Source organism: Geotrypetes seraphini, chromosome 1 (genome assembly GCF_902459505.1).
Source record: "Geotrypetes seraphini chromosome 1, aGeoSer1.1, whole genome shotgun sequence".
Classification (NCBI taxonomy): Eukaryota; Metazoa; Chordata; class Amphibia; order Gymnophiona; family Dermophiidae; genus Geotrypetes; species Geotrypetes seraphini.
Window position 1 is genome coordinate 543,707,072 of NC_047084.1, and position 18,331 is coordinate 543,725,402.

Here is an 18,331-nt window from a genome sequence, read left to right on the forward strand (position 1 = left end):
TCCCCTGCATGGTAGACATGTGTGAGATCAAGTTTGACACATTAAGGGCTTGTTTTACTAAGGTGCGCTAGCATTTTTAGCACGCGCTAAAGATTAGTGTGCGCTAACCCAGCACTACACGAAAAATACTAATGCAAGCTCTATGGAGGCATTAGCGTGTAGCAGAAAAACATCCTACAGAAAGATTAAGATGAAAAGGTATACAATGCAAATTCAAGATAAAGGGTTCCTTTTACAAAGCTGTGGTAGTGATTCCCACTTTGTAAATGTGATGCAGCACATTCAGTTCCTATGGGCTGCGTCACATTGGTCGAGCTGGGACTTGCTACCATAGCTTTGTTAAAAGGGCCCAGAGTGTGAGATGTTCCTATTTCATAGCATATAAGCATCAAACCATTTGTGTGTGTTCATCCAGATACTGTGGTTTTTATTTCACTTTGTTTTATGACTACTTACAAGATTCCCTAACCAGCACAAGGAATGTCATGTCAAATGCAAAGTGCTAATAAGGAAGGCAAAGAGAAGCCATGAAAAGAAGCTTGCACTGGAAGCAAAAACACACAGTAATTTTTTTTTTTAGGTATATTAAAAGCAAGAAGCTGGCAAGAGAATCAGTTGGACCACTAGACGACTGAGGGATAAAGGGGCTCTCAGTAAAGATAAGGCAATAGCATAGAGATTAAATGAATTCTTTGCTTTGGTCCTCACCAAAGAAGTTGTGGGGGAGTTACCAGTGCCAGAAATGGTATTAAATTCTGTTGAATCAAAGAAACTCAAACAAATCTCTGTAACACTGGAAGATGTAATGGGTAAATTTGATAAACTGAACAGTAGCAAATCACCTTGACCGGATGGTATATATTCCAGAGTACAGACAGAATTGAACAATGAACTTGCAGAGCTATTGTTACTAATTTGTAATTTTTCTTTAAAATCCAGTATAGTACCGGAAGACTGGCGGGTGGCCAACATGACACCGATTTTTTAAAAGGGTTCCAGAGGTGATCCAAGAATTTATAGACTGGTGAGTCTGATGTTGATGCCAGGCAAAATGGTAGAGACTATTATAAAGAACATAATGACAGAACATAGGAACATAGGAGTTGAATGGGCTGTGTCACATTTGCAACGTGGGAATCATTACCACAGCTTTGTGAAAGAGGAATAACTACCACAGCTTTGTAAAAGGGGCCCTTTATCTTGAATGTGCTTTGTTTGAACAGAGGATCAATTGGACTCCGGAGGAAGGTATCCACTGCTGAAAAATGGACCATGTTGAGTCCCACTTTGTATCCTCTATCACCATTCACATTTGAGAACTGTTTAGAACCAAAAGCAGGAAATATTTTTTCACTCAGAGCATAGTTAAGCAGTGGAACACATTGCCAGAAGTTGTGGTATGAGCGGACATAGGGGAAGCCACTGCTTGTTCGATCATTGTACCTCTCAATGTCAATTAAAATCACATTTCAAACTCTATGGCCAAGATTTTCTACGAAATAGGAAAAATAGTAACAGAGAAGAGATGCCAAGTGTCAGGAAGAAAACATTAATTTTATCATTGCTGTACTTTTTTTATGCTGTACTTTTCAAAATAAACCTGTTTCTATGAAAAATGACGTTTTTGCTTTTTTGCGGACCACATAAACTTAAACCTTGTATATTTGGCCCGTGTCAGCCTTTGAGTTTGACATGCTTGATTTACAGGATATAAATCTATTTCAGTTTATTTAAGAATAAGAAAGCCTATTGTAGCTAAGGGTATGATTCACTGAATACATAATATCCTGATTTCATGCTGAAGTTATTGTTGTGCTTCTAAAGTGTATTATTTCTATTACTGCTTTTTGTCCTCACCTATACTTATACTGACATACTGAGAAAAGTGTTCAAATTCTTTTTCTCCATGACAGGCCTTCTAGTTACCAGTTTACACCAGCTATGGCTGATTACCTTGAGAGAGATATATGTTTTGGGTGGGGTAAGTTACAGAACATGAGGTTTTCTGTCCTAAGCACTCCAGTCTTCAGATTTCTGCATTCTGAGCACTAGCATTCAGGTCTTGTTGAGTTTTCCAGCTCTTGAGCATTTGATTTTATTAGATCGTTGTACCTGCTTTGTAAATACTGGCTTCGTGCTTACTTGTAGCACTCATTATTGTAGGCTATAGGAATAGTAAAACAAAGGGGTTTCTCTGTTTGGTGAAAATGTACATCATCAGGGAACATACAATTTCTATTGTAGTTGTATTTTGCATTGGTAATATGTTTATATATTTTGTGCAGTTGGGAACTGATACTATGAAGCTAGTGAGGACTTTGGGGATAAAGATTTATAAGATGCAATTTTGGTTAGTGGTCTTTGTAATAATTCGTATGGGGACAGACTTAGAGACCATAATATGTTTACTCTGGAGGAAAGAGGGGATATGATACAGACATTTAAATATCTCTGTGGCATTAATGTACAGCTATGGCTGCAATTACCTTTGCTTCTTAAGGATCCTACCTCCTCCTTTTTGATAAAGAAGTAGCTAGCCAGTTATGTGAAAACTGGAATGTTTAAAGGGCACTTGGTGCATTTGCCGGTTTTTCATGACCTGTTTACTTTTGTTACTGGATACTTTTCATGGGGTTTGCACTTCCCCATTTGAAGTGGTGCTCTTCCCTGTGGCTTTTATTATAGAGTTTTTGGGGGGCAATCCAAGTGGTTAAGCTCATAGCTCCTCCTGAGGCTGCATTGGGTATAACATGTTTATTGCTAGTGGATGTAGTGTTGAGCCATAAGGATTTATGTTTGAGAATTTGTCACTCTAAGTTTGACCAGTCCAGAAGAGGTGTGTGAGTGCACCCCTGGAAGTATGGGCTTTATTTTCTTGCTCAGTTTTGTGGGTAGGTCATTACCTGGATATTTAACCTCAAGGTGGATTGTACTGATTGGTGCACTGGGATGAAATCCCTTTAACTTGTTTCCAGTTCACAGAAGTGTTGAGAGCAACTTTTGTGGAGGCTGGATTTGATGCAACACATTATGGCATACATTCATTTTGGATGGGTGCTGCATCAGTGGTGACAATGGCTGTGGGTTCAGCAGGTCTAATTAAGAAAGTGAAGAGGTGGGTGTCTCATTGTTGTTGGGCTTATGTTAGAGACCTTGCTCATTAATTATTTTCAAATTTTATTTTGTAGTTGCTCTCCAGCGCTCCTTGCTTATAGAGATCTGCATTTGACTGTTTGGACACTTCTTCATGTTTTGGCAGGGAAGCATTGGTGGATGCGTCTTGACATAACTGAGAAGAAGTTTCTTTTTAGATGTTGGATCAACGAAGGATGCTTTCGGAGCAACTCATGTCTGCTCATTATTTTTCTTACCTGGATGTTATTCTCATCCATTTGAGGGTAATGATTTATGTAGAATAAAAGGGGTGGATTTAATTCACAGGATGAAGAGTGATTTGTTGATAATTCTTTGTCAATTTCTTTGTACAAGAGTTGTTTGGTCAAAAATTATTCCGAGGTTAGTTTGGCGGGAAGCATAAAATTCTGGTGAGACCTAATTTAGGATATTGTGTCTGTCCAGAGGAAGGTTACTAAAATGGTGTGTGGTCATTGTCATAAGGTATATGGGGACTAGAGGTGCCCGATTTCCGATTCAAATCAATTCGCCGATTCACTTCAGGTGAATCGATTTGAATTGATTCGTTTCCAGAAAGAAAATGGACTCACCAATTCATGAGTGAAGGCACCAGCCCCCTTGCCACCGATATATATTGCAGAGATCCGTTCAGGCTTTCCCACTGCTGGAGTCCTTCCATCTAATGTAACATCCTGTTCTGCAAAACAGGAAGTTATATCGGAAGAAATGACTTTTGCAAAGGGAATGCCTGAGGGGGCATGTGTGTGCAGATTAGCAGCAAGGTGAGCCTACATCTCCCTGGCTTCTCTTTTTCTAAATCGAGTTTTGATTTTTAATTTTTTACTGGTTGGCTCTCTCAGTGCACTCCTTCCTGGAATCGATCCTGTCACCTTTCTCCCCGCAACAGCATTTATCTAATTCCTCACTTCACATCTACCTTTAATTCAATGCAAAAGTTGTTGCTGAGCTGCGATAGCAAATGTGATTCACAGAGCTACCCTGCCCCTGCAGAAACAGGAAGTTGTCACTGAGAGCGGGCTGCAGTGGAGAGAAGATGCCAGGAGTGGTGGCAGGAGAACTCTGTGGATCGCTAGATTTGTTACCGCCACCAGCAACAAATTTTACAACAAAATAAAAGTAGATGCGGGGAGGGGGGGTGTGATGAGATGAACTTGGTGGAGAGGGGGAGATGATGGAGAGGGGAAATGGACTTGGTGGAGGAGGGCAAAATGGGGAGAGGGAGAGATGAACAATGCAGAGATAGCAGGGGAGGGGGGGGGGGAATAACAGAGGAACTCAATAGCTGAAGACAGTCTGCTGAAACCTGAATTCATATGAAGCCACAACATTTAGCAATTCAAACGATTAGGGCAGTGTGCCTCCTGAGATTTCAGATGTGCTCTGTAGCTTTGCATGCGCAGTAGAAGGAGTCAGCGGTGTTTCTTCTGCGCATGCGGAGGCACCTTAAGCAGGGACACACGGAGGTGACTCCCCCCTCCCTCACTCACTCTGTCTAACACAGCGCGGCCCGCGGTCTGGCCAGCTCCCTTACAGTCCCTTGCCAAAGTTATTTTTAAGTTCAAAGCCATCACAGTGGCTCCTCTCACGAGCCGCACCTGCGTCGGAAGCCTCTCTGACATCACATCATAGAGAAGGCTTCTGACGCAGGCACGGATTGTGAGAGGAGCTGCCACAGCCGCTTTAAATTCAAAAATAACTTTGGCAAGGGACTGTAAGGGAGCCGGCCAGAAACAAAAAGAAATGCTGCTGCACAGGGAAGTGGAGGGGGAGGGAAAGTTGCTGCACAGGAAAGTGGGGGGGAGGAGGGAAATGCTGCTGGTGAGAAAAGGGGTCTGGGGCTGGAAGCTGAAAGGGAAAAGATGGGAGAAAGGGGCTGGGGGGGTGAAAATGGGTTTGGAGCTGGGGTAGAAAATAGGGAACATGTGAGGGAAGGAGGCTATACTAGCACTCGTTAATGTAATGGGCTTAAACACTAGTTATCAATATTCTTTTACACAGAGCTTCACCAAATTTCTAAAATGTAATCTAATTAATAAAAGTCCTGAACCAAAAGGTGTGTCTTTAACATCTTCTTAAAATTCATATATATGGCCTATAGTAAGCCTGCATCACGGATATCACTTCCGCAGTCTTCCTTTTGTTGTTCTTGGCTGCAACTTATCCACTGCGGAATTGTTGAGTTCTCCTTTGTTTGCAGAGATGCCAAATTACCCAGTCCTGGTTAGTTCTGGTTTTGATATTGTAACCTAAAGTAGCCCCATAATGCACCAAGATAGGGTAGTCACTCCCATTTACCGTATAATACCTATCACTCTCTCTGTAAGAAACTCTCCAAAGTCTATCTGTCCAATTTGTTCTGTATGTATGTCCTAATTAGATTGAAAGCTCTTCTGAGCAGGGTCAGTCTATTACACATTCAATGTACAGCATCGAGTATGCCTTTCAGTAGTAGTAATAGAACCAGCCAAACTGTAAAAACTAAGAGTAACTAGAGGACTATAAGGTTGTGGTTTACAGAATCTGTGTTTTTACATGTTGTTAACATTTACATTTCGAGGAGGCAGAGAGGGGCTGTTTACAGCAGGGGGAGAAAATAAAACATGTTGAGTGCATTTTCAAATCTATGTGCATTATTCTTCATGAAAAGCACCCGCACAAAAAGAAGATACAGATATACATGGGCAATGTGTACCCAGTGGCATAGTGAGGGAGGTCGGAACCAAGTGGCACCCAGCTCCACCATGCTGTGCACCCCCTAACTCTTCCCCCCCACACTTGGATGCCCTCCAACTCTTCCCTGTTGCTTGGGCTTGCCTCCGTGTACCTCTTGAATGTTAGCGGTTGCGAGCAGCATCTTCCACCTGCAGCTTGCGCCGTCCTCGATTCCCTTCTGATGTCACATGTTCGGTAGCGCTGCTATCTGAACTATAGAGATTCTTATAGTACACAGAAATATATTGCAGATAGCTGAGGTACTAATATGGAATACACTTCCCTCATCTTGCATAGCGTAGGCGTGTTTGTCCTATTTGCTTTTTCAACTTCTTAGCTAACAAGCGGCTTGCCTTATTGCCAGGCTCAAAGTATGCAATTGTGTAGATATTTCAGTTAGGTGTAGCTCATTTGTGTTATGATATTTTAATATTTTTAAAAGTATAAACTTCATTGAAGTGTCATTAAATAAAATTAATTATAATCTTAATATGTGCTTCAATCGATCTGTTTGACTGTGGAGCTGCTCCTCCTTAACCCATTATGTTGTACGTAGGTATGTCTGCAGAACAATGAGCTTCCCCTCATTACAGCCTTAAGCTCCTCCCACAAATGTATATGGATCACTATGTTATTATCATTTAAACTTATACTGTATATTATTGTTTCGTATGTGTCTGACCCTTGATCTGAAGGGAAACCAGATCCAGAATATCCTCCAACTGTGAGACACTAGGTCCATTTAAAAGGGCACAGAAACATAGAAATATGATGGCAGATAAAGGCCAAATGGCCCATCCAATCTGCGCATCTGCAGCATCCACTATCTCCTCCTCTTCCAAAGAGATCTCATATGTCTATCCCATACCTTCTTGAATTCAGACACAGTCTCTGTCTCTACCAACTCTTTCGGGAGACTGTTCCACGCATCACCCACCCTTTCTGTAAAAAGTATTTCCATAAATTACTCCTGAGCCTATCACCTCTTAACTTCCTAATTAAGGTACCAATACCTGGGGCCCTCTAGATCAGGCTGAACCAAGAGGTCCAATTGAAGGGGAGAATAACTGGACCAAGTTTGAGTATGTATGGTGGAAGATCACACTCTAGGCAATATAGTAGTATCTCCCATCCACAGGCCATTGCATGAATAGGTCTGATAGACTGATAAATAATATATACAAACCCTGGTCACCAGGTGCTGGTGCCTACACAGGTCCATCAGCCCCCAATGAGCAAGGAAATATTTGAATTGTTCCCTATCCTGAATAATGTAATTTGTTTAATTATTTAAAAATGTATTACTTGCAAACATCCACAGTGGAAGCATTGTTGTCAAAAGTACCACTACTACTATTAATTATTTCTATAGCGCTACCAGATACACACAGCGCTGCACAGAGTCACAGAGAGTAAGAAAACAGTCCCTGCTCAAAAGAGTTTACAATCTAAACAGGCAAGACAGATAAACAGGATGACATGGATACAAGTTTAGGGGAACGGTTAATCAGCGGGCTGGGTTGGAGGGCAGAGGAGTAGGGTTAAGGATTGAAAGCTATATCAAAAAAGTGGGTTTTCAGTCTGCTTTTAAACAAGGGAAGGAGCTTGATGGACAAACTAGGGTAATTTATTCCAGGCATAGGGGGCAGCTAAATGAAAGGAACAAAGTCTGGAATTGGCAGTGGAGGAGAAGGATAACGTTAAGATGTACTTAAACAGTTAACATCATTCAAACAAGCAATGACCAACTGCAAAACTCAATTGGTCAGGCAGCCAGTAGCCAAATCTCTGCACACTTTAAACTACTTCTATGATTGGAGGGGTCAAAGCACACTGACATTGGTAGAGACAATAAGACATTCACTATCATGTGGCAGTTAGATGAATCATGTTCTCTCTGAAGTAGATTTAATGTTAAGTTGAAATCCCCTCCTAACAATAGTGAACTTTCTGAGATTTTCCAGTAGCAAGAGTAACTTACCCAAGAGGACCCCTAAATCTCACTGTACACACTGACCCAGGCTGCTGGTAGCTCTCCCACTGGTGCTGGTATTGTACTTTGATCACTTTGGCAGAGTAATTGAAAGCAGCTGCATCAAGGCCTGGGATGTTCTCTCTGATACCTGAGGCACTGGAGACATCACAACCAGTGTGAAAAGTCAAATCTTTTATTGAAACAAAGTGATTAAAAACTCAACGAAATCCCAACTAGGACCCAGTTTTGGCGACCACGTCGCCTTCCTCAGGGGGCAAACGTTCATTGTGTCAGCATCTCTGTAGCATGACACGATAAACGTTTGTCCCCTGAGGAAAGCGACGTGGTTGCCAAAACTGGGTCCTAGTTGGGATTTCGTTGAGTTTTCAATAATTTTGTTTCAATAAAAGATTTGACTTTCCACGCTGGTTGTGACGTCTCCAGTGCCTCTTCTTGCTATTCCCTTCTACAGCATTTTGAGGCTTTGTTCCTTCTTTTTTTTTTTGCTCTCTGAAACCTGCTCACGTAGTACATCATATTGCATACTTTGGCTCCATCATAATGGATAAACACATTTATCTGCATATAATTCTTTGATTGGCCTCTAAGTGCTTTGGGGAAAATTCATAAGAACATGCTATGCCTATGCTGGATCAGACCAGAGGTCCATCATGCCCAGCAGTCTGCTCAAGCGGCGGTCCAACAGGTCCAGGACCTGTGTAGTAGTCCTCTATCTATACCCCTCTATCCCCTTTTCCTTCAGAAAATTGTCCAATCCCTTCTTAAACCCTATTAGTGTACTCTGTCCTATCATGCCCTCTGGAAGCTCATTCCAGGTGTCAACCACTTGCTGTGTGAAAAAAAACTTCCTAGCATTTGTTTTGAATCTGTCCCCTTTCAGCTTTTCCGAATGCCCTTTTGTTCTTGTAGGTTTCGAAAGTTTGAAGAATCTGTCCCTCTCCACTTTCTCTATGCCCTTCATGATCTTGTAAGCCTCTATCATATCCCCTCTAATCCTCCTCTTCTCCAGGGAAAAGAGCCCAAGTTTCTCCAGTCTCTCCGTGTATGAAAGGTTTTCCATACCTTTTATCAAGCACGTCGCTCTCCTCTGAACCCTCTCAAGTATCACCATATCCTTCTTAAGGTATGGCGACCAATATTGAACGCTGTACTCCAGATGTGGACGCACCATCACCCGATACAACAGCAGGCTAACTTCTCTCGTTCTGGTTGTAATACCCTTCTTGATTATACCTAGCATTCTATTTGTTCTCTTAGCGGCCGCTGCGCACTCTGCCGACGGCTTCATTGTCTTGTCCACTATTACCCCCAAGTCCCTTTCTTGGGTACTCTCAGTCAATAACATCCCTCCCATCGTATAGCTGTACCTCGGGTTTCTGCTTCCCACATGCAATACTTTACATTTCTCTACATTGAACTTCATCGGCCATCTCGTCGCCCACTCCCCTAGCTTATTCAGGTCCCTTTGTAATTCTTCGCAGTCCTCTTTAGTCCGAGCAGCACTAAATAGTTTGGTATTGTCTTCAAATTTTATTATTTCGCACTTCATCCCCGTTTCTATATCATTTATAAATATATTGAATAGCAGCAGTCCGAGCACCGACCCCTGCAGAACACCACTCGTGACCCTCCTCCTGTCCGAGTTACTCCTACCCTCTGCTTCCTCCCCACCAACCAATTTCTTATCCATCTGTGTATGTTTCCTTCCACCCCATGGTTCTTCAGTTTCCGAAGTAGGCGTTCATGGGGGTACCTTGTCAAAGGCTTTTTGGAAATCTAAATATACGATGTCTATGAGGTCCCCTTTGTCCATCCATTTGTTAATTCCTTCGAAAAAGTGCAGTAAGTTCGTTAGGCACGATCTCCTCTTGCAGAATCCATGTTGGCTTGTGATTAGAAGTTTATTTCTTTCAAAATGCTCATCGATGCTGTCTTTTATCAGCGCTTCCGGGATCACGCCTGTTTTCAAGGATAGATTGCAAACTTGCTGTAGTAGTACCGCTATTTCCTTCTTTAGTTCTTTCAGAATCCTTGGTTGGATTATGTCCAGGCCCGGCGATTTGTCAGTTTTTAATTTTTCTAACTGCCTGCATACGCCTTCAAGGCTTACTTCCATGGATGTTAGTTTATCTGTTTGGACTTCTTTGAAGATTTGCTCAGGTTCCGGTATGTTGGATGTTTCCTCTTTTGTATTTGTAAATACAGACAAAAAGAACATGTTTAATTTTTCCGTCAGTTCTTTTTCCTCCTTCACCACTCCCTTCCTGTCTCCGTCATCCAGTAGTCCCACCTCCTCCCTAGCTGTCTGCTTCCCTTTAACGTATCTGAAGAACAGTTTGAAATTTCGTGCTTCCTTGGCTAGCCTTTCTTCATATTCTCTTTTGGCTTTTCTAACCACACGGTGACATTCTTTTTGATGCTTCCTGTGCTCTTTCCAGTTCTCCTCAGTTTTGTTCTTTTTATATTTCCTGAATGAATTCTTTTTATCACCTATCGCTCTCTTCACTTCTTTGATTATCCACGCCGGGTCTTTTGTTCGATTCTTTTTGCACCCTTTCCTGAATCTCGGTATATATAGATTTTGTGTCTCGATCACTGTCCTTGAATAGAGACCAGGCTTGCTCTACAGTCTCCCTTTTCTTTGAGGTATTAGTAAGTTTCTGTAAATGGCATCTAAAAAGAAAGATACCTATAATATATGACAGAGGTTCTTAAACATGTTCTGGGGGATCCCCAGTCAATTGGACTTTCAAAATATGTCTAATGAATATGCATAAGGCAGATTTGCATATAATAGAGGTGACAGGCATATAAATCTGCCTCATTCATATATTCATTAGGGATATCTTGAAAACCTGACTGGCTAGGGGTCCCCAGGACAGATTTAAGAACCACTGACCTATATTATAGGTGTCTATCTTTTTAGATGCCCTTTACAGAATTTTCCCCAAAGTGCATAGAGGCCAATAAAAGCATTGTATGCAGATAAATGTGTTTACCTGTGTAAAAATCCATTATGAGAGAACCAAAGTATGTGTGGAGTTTGTATTTTTAAAGTTGCAAATATACTGCACACTGCTAGATTTTCAAAGGAACATCTCCCTGACTAGTCTTCCTTTGAAAATAAGATTTCACCCCAGCAAGCACATGGCATTCAAGGGACTAAAGGTTCTGCCCTCCTCGAGCGACGGATCTTTGTTACAAAGGCTTTATCTCTGCAAGAGTGTGAGGAAAGCAAGCCCCTTTTTCAATCTCTGTGCGTTTAAGAGCTCCTTTTACAAAGGCGCGCTAGTGGTTTAACACACGTAATAGCGCATGCTAAACTGCCGGCCGCGCTAGCCGCTAACCACCTCCTCTTGAGCAGGCGGTAGTTTTTCAGCCAGCGCGGGGGTTAGCGTGTGATTAAAAGTCGCACACGCTAAACCCGTTAGCGCTCCTTTGTAAAAGGAGCCCTAAGTGTTTGACCACGTCTTACATTCTTGGGTAATTCTGAAGTTCTTTTTAGCATCCTGATCATAAGGTCATTAATGTTTTAGATTAGATTTTTCACAAGACCCCTATAGCTACAACTAAAAGAGAATGATTCACTGGAAGAAATATTCATTGATCTTTCTTGCTTTCCAGCAATCAATTAATCTAAAGCAGAAGCTGTAGAAAGAACATTTTACATAGAATCTGAAAAATAAAACGGCAAAAAAAAAAAAAAAAGCCCTGAAAGGAAGCGCACTGCAAACTATGCCAACACATTTCACAGGATTCTACAGGCATTCAAATGCAGTGGCATAGCGAGGGTGAGAGGTTCCTAGGGTGGTAATGCCCCTCCCCTTCCCTAATCTCCACTCCAGCTCCTTCCCCGATCCCATCTGGCGCGCGCACCCCCTTCCCCCCGTACCTTTAGCTGAAGTTGTTGCTCACAGCTGTCAGCTACGTGCTCCCCACAACCCCCTTGGCTCTCCCTCTGATGCCACTTCCTATGTGTGGCACCCAGAATTGACATCAGCGGGTGAGCTGACGGGGTCGTGAAGAGAACATTGCTGTCCACCACGAACAGCAACTTCAACTTGAGGTATGGGGGAAAGGGAAGGGGCTTCATGCGTGGAAGGGAGGAGAGGAGGAGGGGAGCCGGAGGCCCCCCTCATTCCCCCCTTACTATGCTCTGCTCAAATGGAAAAGCATGCAGCATAAGGATATTGCATTCATACTTCTCATAGGAGACAATTTTCTTTTTTTTAATCTTTATTAAATTTTCAAGGCTAATACAAAGTGTAAAAAATTATATATATATTAATAATCAGAACCAGCACTTACAATCAATCAACAACAATACAACATGAATTATCCCCTCCCTCCCTTCCAGTACATTCAATCAAGGAATAAAACAAAAGAGAGTCCAGGAAGGATACAATACATACCCTGCTACATAATAAAATCTTGATGATATCTTTAAAAATTTGGAAAATTTACCCCACCCACCACAATTGATTTTTGCAAAGATACTAAAGCTATTCTAGCAGTTTTACCCAGCCAAATAAATTTAGTGAGAATTCCATTCAATTTCTTACAAAAGGACCCTTGAAAATAAACCGGCAATATACTCATTTGGTAACAAACTACAGACAAAATCATCATTTTGATAGTTTGGATTCTCCCCCTCCAAGAAAGATGTAGTGGGTTCCAATGCTCACACATTTCTTTGACTTTCAATAATAAGGATTTTTCATTTACTGTCATTGTGTCTTCCAATGTTCTTTGAATCATAATACCCAAATATTTTATTCCCTCTTCCTTTCAAATGAAAGGGAATTGGTCAAATAAACCTTTTACATAATGCACATTTAATGGAAGAACCTCTGATTTGCTCCAATTTATTTTGTCACTAGAAAATTTGCCAAATCAATCAATCAATTCCAGTAAATGGTAGATGGGATGGTAGATTCAGGATTCTTCAAATGAAGCAAGATATCATCTGCATAAGCAGAGATCTTATATTCCCAACCTGCATAAAGAATCCCCTGTATCTTCTCTGCCTGCTGAATGGCCAATAACAAGGGTTCCAAAACAATTCCAAAAAGCAAAGGAGACAAGGGACATCCTTGTCTAACTCCCCTCTCCAGACAAAAACGCTCTGAGAATGTATTATTAATATATAATCTGTCAGAAGGGGAACTATACAAGGTTTGAATCATTTGAATAAATCCGGATCCTGTACCAAACCAATCCATTGCTTGATACATGAAAGTCCATTCTACACGATCAAAGGCCTTCTCTGCATCCAAAGAGACAGAGAAAGCCGGATCATTCATTGTTTTTTATAAACTTAAGCATATGAAATGCTAATCTAGTATTATTTGAAGAATGTCTTTGAGCAACGAAACCTGTTTGGTGCATACCGATCATATAAGGGAGAGCCATGGCTAATCTTAGAGCCAATAGCCTAGCCAGAAGTTTCCCATCCACCATACTTTAAAGATTATACTACACATTTATGATTATAAACCAGTTATAAAGTTCAGCTGATAAGAAGGAAAATAGAAAACAATGATAAATGTTCTCTGCCTTGTAAATGGTTATTACTCAGGCAGAGACATGCTATCTTCAAAAACACTACAAAAGTCTGTACATCTTGACACTAAGGAGAGTAACCTCAGGGTAGCTTCCTGTTTGTAAGATTTGTACAACTTATTCCTTCCAGGAAGAGGGTTTTCAATGATTTCTCAAGTGGGTTCTTGACAGTGCCCTCCTTGAGGTGTAATTTTAGCTATATACCTTTACCATAATTAATTCTAGCCCTAGCAGAGACAGCTTCTGCTGTGCGGTATGAAACAAACTGGAAATCTGTACAAGAAAAAAAAAAGCATGTTTTTTCCAAAGAAAAGTTATCTCTAGTGGAGAACAGGGATATAATGTTGTTTGCAAATGACACAGGAAAGGTCCCTGATATATCCAATGTTGTTAACACAACATATGTTTTGTCATTCACTGATAATAGTGTGCAGTTTTGGGGCATAGTGTGCACAAAGCCAGAATACTTACACACATGCATGAATGTATGCCTGAGCCAATATAAATTTGGCCCAGAAAAACTGCATAAAGTGTAGCTAAAATGAAACCAATTACACCTATTTGAAAACAAATGTAAATATTTGCACAAACCCCCTGAATTCTATATATGACACTTCAAGTTGCACATGGCAATTTGGGCATGCAACTTAATTGAAAAATTAGCAGTAACAATCAATTACTGGCACTAATTGACAATAACTAGAATTTCTGCACACATCTTTTTAGGTGTATTCTTTAAAGAGGTGCATGTAAATTCTAGTCTGCAGATCTTAAAAGGGAGTCTTTCATGGGAAAGGCATGGGCAGTTTATGGACATTCCGAGTTATGCTCACTTTTACAGAATACACCTAATCTCTGCCTAAGCTAAGCACAGTAATTTACACCAGGTTTTAGTTGGTATAAATCCTCGCACCTATAACTTTGCCACAGATTCTAGTGCTAAGCGTATTTTATAAACTGCACCCGACTTGGGGGAAGATTCTCAAATGTTTGCGGTGAAATCCGATGGGCCGCTGTTGTAGCTGCTACTGTAACGATTTCAAAAAGGTGAGTCATTCTTTAAAAAGCATGCATGCAAATGAGGTTGACTGAAAGTCACTAAATTTGCATGTGCCGATCGGCACATGCGCTGAATAAATACACATGCACAGAATAAACGCACAAATGAAAAAAAGGACCCTAAATTGAAGATCAGCAGGAGGAATGCCCACTCTTTCCCGCCATCAAACAACCCCCTCTCCCCCTGACAGTGGAAGAATTCAAAAAGGCATGGGATGAACAGAGAGGATCTCTAATTAGAAAATGAATGGTATAAAATAAAACAAAACTTAAAATGGTTTCATGGGTGTTTGATGTGTCGAGTGGCGCTTAGATGACAACTCCATCTGTGAAGAGCCAAGGCCAGTACTGGGCAGTTCTCCATTGACGCTGCTGAGCTCACCCCTGACCCCGGAAGTACTCCATGGCTTGCCGACTCTCTTGCAGTCAACACTGAAGAATGGAGGAGCAGTTACCTGCAAGGAAGCAGGGATGGAGGAGCAGGGAGCTATTGGGGTAATTCCCGGAATATCTTTGCCCCCTCCTCTAGTAAGACCTGAAGTTATCGACATGGAAGCAATCTGGAGTGGACTTGTATCAATAAATAAGGTATGCTCCCAATTTTTTTTCTTCAATACGGAGTACTAATTTGCAAGTAAAAACTTTGGAAGAGAAACTCCTAAAGCAGTCCAATAGAATGGACAACCTGGAAAAATCAGTGTCAGAAGTGAAGGCTTCCATGAATTTACATTTGAAGGAAAAGTCTTTGCTTGTTAGAAACATGGAAAATTTGGAAAATGCAAATAGAAATTTAAATCTTAGATTGTTGAACTTTCTGGTATCCAAATTTCAAACTCCAAGAGACCTATTTAATTCCTTCTTACAATCAGTGTTGAAATTTCCTGAAAATAATATGCCACCGCTCCAAAAGCTATACTATTTGAATATTCCCAAAGAAGATAAAGGCAAAGGGACTATACCAGGAGACTTGGATCTCACTGGTATGCTGGAAACATCAATTCAAGAAGAAATAATTGTTAGAGCAACTCTATTGGTAACCTTCGTTTTTCTTCAGGATAAAGAGGCAGTTCTCCGTCTATTCTATAGGACTGAGAATGTGGAATTTCACGGCTCCAAAGTCTCAATATTTCCTGATGTATCGAAATGGATGCAAGCCAGACGGAAGAAATTCCTGGCCTATCGTTAGTTAACCTTGAGTATGGGAGCAACTTTTCAGTTACGTTTCCCCTGTAAATGCTGTCTTACCTATCAGAATGTTAGATATATATTTTATGACCCCGATCAATTAAATTTTTTTCTAGAGGGTAAGACGGCTCCTAAAGCTCCAGATTCTCCCATGGAGCCCTTCACCCAGGCAGATGGTTAAATCCAACCGCACTATGTAATGTGAATTATTATGAGTCTTTCTTTTAGATCCAACTTTCCTTGGAGGGGATGGACTACCTCTCCTCATTTTGTGGACTCTGATTAGTCACATATGTGGAATTATTTTATAATTTATTGTCTGTTTCCTTTTTCAATTGTTAATTTCTTTAGATTGTTGTTAAACAATTTTGTGAAAAAATACAAATAAATAAATAAATAAATAAAATGACTTAAATAGTGTGATAATTGAAACCTCATTAAAAGCCAATTTAAAAATAATAAATTATAGTTCCACATGGAAATCGGTGCGGTACCTGCCGACACCTAAACTGAGGTGCCTATCGATGCCTTCCCGCACCTGCAGGAAAAGTAGGCATGGCTAGAGGTGGAGAATAGGCATCGGTGTGTGTCTGTGTTAGGCGCCGGTAAATTAAGCCAGCAAAACCTTGGCTTAATATATTGGCACCTAACATTATGATGCCTACTGGTGCCTAAGTTGAGTTAGGTGCCAAAAGGCGCAATTCTATAAGGTGACGCCTAGCAGTTGATTGACCACCACACTGAACGGTGCCTAGCCGTTATGTACCATTTTTAGAATCAGGGCCTATGAGCGCTGAGGGAAGAGAACTCTCCAGGAGACTTAGAAAGTCATCAAGTACGCTCTCTATTTCCTATTGGCCCTATGGATCCATTGGAGGAGAAAGAGAAATTAGTTCCCCTGGAGCTTGTCAGAGCCAACTGAGAGGTTGGGGTGATTTTCACCTGGGCAAACTGAGGAACAAGGTGATGATGGAGGCTTACTAGCAGAACGAAGGAAGGGGAAACTTTTTTGGAAATCATGTGCAGCTCAAGGTTTGGATACAAAGGAACTGTTAGGAAGTAGAAAATTCCTTCTGAAAGAGTAGTATTTCCAAAGAGTACAAACAAGTGAACTATTTTACTGGTTGTTTTCAATGTTTATTTTATTTTCAGCAGACAAACAGCTGGGGGTAGGGAATAGTATGTAAGAGTGTTGGGTTTGACTATCTTGAGGTGCAATGGCTGTTTAGGCTGAGCTCTTCAAGTTGCTGCTGAAAGAAAGCCAGTCATACTGCATAAAAAACTGTGAAATGAAAATTACTGATTGAATTGTCAGAGAACCCAGGAGTTCTGAATACTCTCTTTTCTAAGTAAGAACAGAAAGGCTGATTTGTTGGAATTGTTGAAACCTTAATTTCCAGAGCTTGAGGTAGCTAATGATGCTAATTTACATATGTTGACTTATACCAATCTTGCCTTTATTTTGTTCCTCTTTCTGAGGAAAATGAGACAGTGGAAAATCACTAAGGCTGAGAAATATCCTGAAAGGATTATGGCAGTTATTTTCCAGGTATACAGTTGAAAGTTTGATGTTGAATTGAATTTCATCCTGACAAGAAAAGGGACTAAAATGAAAGACTACTGCAGCTAAAAAGAATATCTTTTGTGAAATTTTCTAGTTGTTTTCATGGGAGTTGGATCCTTAATCCCTCTGCTCTGATGTGGCTGATAAATATGGCAATATACTCCTCCCTCTGTATTCGCGGTGGTTAGGGGCGGAATAGACCCACATATATGGAAAAACCACAAATAACTTTTTATATATTATTCGTGTTTTTTTTTTTTTTTTGTAATAGCCATTATTAATAGTATTGAAATCGCGAATAACAAAAATACAGCTTCTTTCTTCCCGAAGGCAGGGAAGCAATGGAGAAATCATCCACTCAGGATTTTGCAGATTTCAATCATATCATATCTCCCCTCAGCCATCTCTTTTCCAAGCTGAAGATCCCTAACATTTTTAGTCTTTCCTCATACGAGAGGAGTTCCATCCACTTTATCAAGGTGGTATACAGTAAGAATAAGTTAAACATAAGCAATAGATGATTATAGCACTAAAAATATTCAAATAGCAATACAAAGTATGGCATAGCATGCTACATTACAGTATCAATATAATACACAATAAAACATTTTAATAGACAGTCTAGGATGTAAGCAAAGATGGAACATATAGATAGATAAGACAGAGTAGTATGAGTAAGAAAATAAGAGGACTAATTTAAAGAAGTTTCACATAAGGTTGGAATGGTGCTTGAAAAGTCTTAGCTAAGATAGGAGTGGATAAATATGTCCTGCTATAGTATGTGCAGCCAGTGTCATTCCTTGTACATGTGTACTGTATGACTAGCAAGTTAGTTACTTCTTCCATCAAAGGCCTAGTTGAAGAGTCATGGTTTCACCTACTTCCTGAAGTAGAGATAGTCTTGTGTTAAGCAAAGTCTTTCAGAGAGTGCATGGCCATGTGTCTTCCAAGAGGCTGCTTCAATGATTCACTACTTTGAAGACTGGGTCAGAGATGCTAACGATACTAGCTTGATGAAGCCTGAATTTCACACCAATTGTTAATCAATTGCCTCTGAATCAGCCCCTTGGGTGAAACATGTGTAACTACCCAGGAGC